The 6,000-nt window shown below is 30.8% G+C and overlaps 1 pseudogene; it reads right to left on the reverse strand.

Moving 5' to 3' along the window:
• Positions 1-2,925: 2,925 nt before the first annotated feature.
• LOC129290589 (mannose/glucose-specific lectin-like) lies at positions 2,926-5,017 on the reverse strand (annotated as a pseudogene).
• Positions 5,018-6,000: the final 983 nt, after the last annotated feature.

The following is a 6,000-nucleotide window of genomic DNA, read 5'->3' on the forward strand; positions in this document are numbered from 1 at the left end:
ATTTCATATAAATATATAGATATATAAATATTTATCAAATAAATATTCAAATATATATATATATAGTTTATTCACCCTAGAAAAGTATTACATTTATTGAATTTAGACACATTCCAGATTAAATGAACTTGGATATTAGAGCCCAAGTTGGGCTATTTTTATGTGCAACCCTATAGGCCTACATGAAGTTGGCAGTAGGCTAATTACGCTACTAGCCTACAAGTCACAAGTGGCCTCAAGTAAGATATTACAACTACCCAATTCATATAGGGATCGATGATCTGATGTAACCTATCATGTAACCATATTACATCCCTTTTGTCACGCGATATTTTGGTCGAGTATGAAGCATGGAATTGTCATTCTCCTTTACCTAACTATTACTTTCTTGATCTTTGAGTGTACTAATTATAACAATAGAAAAACTCTTTCTATTATCGTATGGCCATATATTTTCTCAGTCTTACTCATCAAGGGGCCTAATAATATCTCTCAATTAGCATGAGGGATAAATCCTATCTTGACCACTCATATTCCTCTGCATGATATTACTAAAGTCGATCGCAGCCTTTATGATCACCGATCAAATGTGACTTTTGACTAGGTTAAAGTTCAGTGGTCATCATGTAGGAATTCATGATGATCTCAAGTCAAAGGGCTTAGTAATATGGTTACATATGAGATAAGCTTATGTACCACGAAACTTTCTCATAGTGGGTTGGTCTAGCACCTCGAACCCTATGTACTTACGATTTTGATTTATATCTCAATAATTAATTAAAGTCAGACTAGTCTTGTTTCATCTATAATCTCTCATAGATGACCGACTAGGGATATTTATGACAATCAACATATTTTATCTAAGTATACAACTATCATAGTGAACATGTAATTAGTATAATAACAAAAGAGAAGTTCTATAAATAACAATGTTTATAGTACAACGATTGGCCCTATGATATAATTTCCAACATTTATGGACTTCTAAATATTTTTCACAATCTCCGAAGGTATACTTGATAATTTTAGAAAGTGAGCTAGGTTTAATAAAGCATCAAGAATTCTTAAATTTTAATGGATGTCAAGTTTGAACACAGAAGGTGTGGCAAGTAAGAGATAGCACACCACTAGCATAGAGCTTGTTCCTAAATCTAAAATATTTTGGAGAAATATCATCCAAGGACCCCTAGAGAGTTTTTATGTCAAAGAAAGTCATTAAAAAATTGAAATTTCATTACACTCTCTTGATACCTATTTTAAAATAAGATTTTATAAGAAAAGACATAATTACCCCTAAATTTTAATAATTTCATTATGTATATATATAGTTAGTTGTCAAAACCCAAATGGATATTTGTTTATATAAGACCAGCACTTGTATTTAAACATGTGCTATCAGTTATAATTACTTGTTAATTATAATGGATTGTTATTAATGACATATAGTTACTTGTAAAAACCAAAATGAATGTTTGCTTATACAAGACCAGCACTTGTGCAATTAAACTTTTGCCATTAGCTATAGTCATTTGTTAATTATGAATGGATTGTTGTTAATTATGTAAAGTTACTTTGTTAAAACTCAAATGAATACTTGCTTATATGCAAGACCAACACTTATGCAATTAGACACGTGCTATTAGTTTTTGCAACTTGTTTATTTCTAGAGGGATTGTTATTAATTATGTATGATTACTTGTCAAAACTCAAAGGGATGCTTGTTTATGCATCCATAAAATTGTGGGGTTAACTAGATTTTTTTCTCACAAAATCTTATATTTAGATAGCTGGGTACTTGGGGTTGCAGTGAAGAAGTTTTAGATTTTTAAAGTATTTCTTTGATATGAAAACTCTCCAGAGATATTTCAATGATATTTTCCCAAATATTTTCAAGTCCCAATAGGGATTTTTTATTATCTTATATATATATATATATATATGCGAATGCATGCATCAGAACAATAAAACTAATTATGAAAAATTAAAAATTATTTTGTAATGGAAGATCGTAACTATCATATCTCAATTTGTGTGTTTTATCAGTGAACTGGTTATATAATTGTATAAATGTTGTACATGCATATATCTGTGTGTGTATTTGAATATGGTCACACGTGTATATAATAATCAATTCATAATTTGTAGTTTATGAGGAAAAAATATATTATGTGCACATCTTTTAGCCTTGTGATGGAGATAATTCACTTGAAAATACTAGTGATTTCATCTCTCAGACTTCAATAAATTTAGTAAGTAAAAAAGGCCTATTTATTCTATTATAATGAATATTATCCAGGGTATCAAAATTTCAATATAAATCTAGATATGTTTTAGAAATGACAAAAAATTTCTCCATTTGAAACTTAAGGGATGTATAATATGATTCACATCTCATGCCGATCATCTTTTATTTTTGGGGGTAACAGTAAAGTTTTAACAAAGCACAATATCTGAACATCCAAGAAGGAGTGTTAAATATTAAAATATCATGTGGATATCCATATCTTTTAGATCCTCTAACATCTTTTAATTTTTATAATATCTTTAAGTTATTATTATCTTGTGCATTTTTATTTGATTTAATTGTTATATCCATATTTATAGAAAGAAAGCACCTCAGTTGTATCATACACATCGAGACGAAAAAGCTTTCAATTCTCTCATTCTCTCCTTTTAGATTTCTCTCTTCTCCTCTCAATCTCTATTTTTCATAACAAAACTATCATTATTTCCCGATTATCTTTTTAAACATTTGATTAAATAGAATTTTTGCTAAAAGTTGTTTATTAAATATATAAGATCTAACTACCACGCATCATATTGAGGACTAGGGGTGACAAATTCAAGCTGCGTGAATAAGATATCAAGCTATACCATTGCATTGCAGTGCGTACGGAAAGCTTTTTATTATATTTCACCAAGTGGCTAGCACAATTTAACCCACAAAGTCATGACGCGGACGCATAATACAACCATAAAGAAATAGAAACAAAGCAAGAGAGCTATAAAAGCCCTCGTCATCAAACAACACAAGAGGACAACTCAACACACTTGCACATCCACACATTATAGCAGAAAATGTATGGAGAATTATTCAAGCACAACATCCACTCTCTGTTTATTATAAATTATATTAATGTAAAAGTTTCACATGGGTTGCAATTGCATCAACATAATAGCCACCTCTTCCATGGAATCCAATCACGACACCTCCTTCTGTTGGCATGGATGAGAAAGAAGTGCCGCTAACAGTGCCAAAAGGTCCGTGAGTGTTCAAGTTCGTTATGAAAGATAGTGACGTGATCACCTTGTGGTCCTTATAACATCCGAAAGTCCCATCTATGGATGTCAGATACTCGGAAGGCCCATTTATCTCAATCTACACATTTGCCAATTTCATCACACAAATATGGAAAAGAATTTGCTCGGTCAAATATAAGAAAGAGAAATTAAAGAAATGATTGATATGATTTGTTATTTTTTTTCAACCCATAAAAAAAATACTAGACTTACTATTCTTTCCACACCGGAGTCGTGTGGATCCTCACCGCCGAACTTTCCATACACTTCACCACTGGCATCTTTAAAAGCGACGGAATTGATACAGGCCTCCTGCACGCACAATTATCTCTTTTATCCATTTTTCCACCTTAAAACTAAAAGGTCGAGCTCCCCCGGATCCTCCCCAAGGCCCGCATGTAATACTTGAATCCTGCATCAACATCAATAGTCTTTGAGTGTGCTGCTAACAAGTTTTGGTAAGGTCTTTTTAATTTTTTTTTTTTTAAATTTTCAACGTAAGGCTTGTTTGTTGATAACGTTGTACATTAATCCATGTAGCAGAGTAACCCATGTAATGGGATAATACTTGTTGTATTTTCAGATTGAACAATCTATAATGAGAATCATAAAGCAACTATTCTGCTAAAATCCATCATCAAAATTTAGAAGGTGAGGAGGGCATGTTTTATAGATAAGTAGGTATATATTTTGAATTGCATTTGGTTATATTTATTATTATTTTATACATGTTTAACTAGTTTATATATATTTTCTTCTTATCACTAAATTATAAGATAAAAAAGAATTTTTAATACAAAGTTAACAGCTTTTCCTTAAGTTTGACTTTTAGAATACTCCATGAATTTTTATTATGTCAATCCCTTAAACTTGCGGGAGCAATCACAAGGCCTAATATTACCAAGCCATCATTAAAAGACTTCACTACTTTATCTTGAGAATAATAAAATCTAATGCATGGTTTAATAGCATATTATAGTTGAATAGATTACTTACTGCTGGTTGCACAAAAACACCAATTGCATCAAGATAGTAACCACATCTCCCATGGAACCCGACAATGTTATTTTCTGATATCGAAACAGAGAAATCCTCGCCGGTAGAATTTCCAAAAGGTCCATAACTTTTGAGATTTGTAGTAAATGAGAGGACGTGATTACTAATAAGTCCTTGTAAATTCCATAAGTTCCGCTTATGGATTTCAAAAGCTCTGAGGGCCAGCTAAATTCAATCTGCACATGGACAAGGAAAGTAAAATAGCAACAATGATGATGATGATGATGATGATTATTATTATTATTGTTGTTGTTGTTGTTGTTGTTATAAGCAGTGATAATTTATTAATAAATTATTAACCAAAGATACCTGTATTACTTCACTGAATTCATTTGGGTCCCTGCCACCAAATGTCCCTGAAACATCACCACTAGCATCTTTGAATGAAATGGACTGAATATGTTCTCCTACATTCATGGTTATTCCAGCAATCCCACGATCAGTCTTGAAACTCCAATGGTCGCCACCTGGACCTCCCCATGGCCCTAATGAAATGATTCCCCTCAAAGATGCCTAAGTAAGTGAAAACCAATCAACTCGTGAGTCCATGAGAATGTAATTATCAGAGAAGGAAAAAAGATAAAACCTGATAGATATATAATAGAGTCATACCATTTGATTGGATGAATATTTTGAGAGTTGATATGCGCGCAGCTCTAAATCTCTTTGTTGTCTTGGTGTATGGCTCTCCTTTTTGTGGTCTATATATAGACAGATTGCAAAGCCATGCACAGTGAGGTCGTCCTATTAATCCATTGAAAACACGTGAATTATATATATGTCATTGTGATGACGTACTATATAAGGAGCAAATGTGAAAGTTTGAAATGCGCACACACAATATAATGCACATAGGGACAATATGTACAATTGTTTGAGTTAAAAATATTAATAGATCTAGTAAAAGATATTTATGGCTTCATTTAATCTACAAACCCTCACAGTTTGGAGTGGATTGAGATTCCTTGCTCATATAAAAATGGGTTGCGCCCAACCTAACTCATTTCCTTCCCCCAACCCATGTGGGTTGTGTTGGCCCATATTTTCACCTTTAGTTTGAGCATTTATAGAAAACCAATATTATCTAAATTATTTTTAATTAATTAATAATCAACTTCATATAAAATAAAAAATATACATTTAATTAATTTTTTCATATAACTAATTTTTTAGTTAATTAATATTATCTAATAAAATTATTGTTAAAAGTAATATACACTTAAATAATTCCTCACATCCCTTATCAAAGAGAGTTTCTTACATCTAATAAACTATGAAAAATTGTTCACAATAATACTTTCTCACGGTAGGAATTTTGAGAGAAGTTCTCATGACATAGAGACTGCGAGAAAACTTTATACCTACTTGATTTATTATATCTATTATTAATTTTATTTGTAGTAAAAATAAACTATTTCTATGATTAATAATCAACTTCATATAAAATATAAAAATTTATACTTAAATAAATTTTCATAAAAATATTTTTTAGTTAATTAATATTATTTAACAAAATTATTGAAAAATGAAATATACATTTGAATAATTTTCTCATAATGACCATCAAGGGCAGGTTTTCACAACTAATAAATTTGAGAAACATTCTAAATAATAATTTCTCACACGTACTAAATTGAGATAAGT

This window comes from Prosopis cineraria, unplaced genomic scaffold (genome assembly GCF_029017545.1).
Source record: "Prosopis cineraria cultivar Desert tree isolate PC_DT_omini unplaced genomic scaffold, ASM2901754v1 PC13, whole genome shotgun sequence".
NCBI classification, from domain to species: domain Eukaryota; kingdom Viridiplantae; phylum Streptophyta; class Magnoliopsida; order Fabales; family Fabaceae; genus Prosopis; species Prosopis cineraria.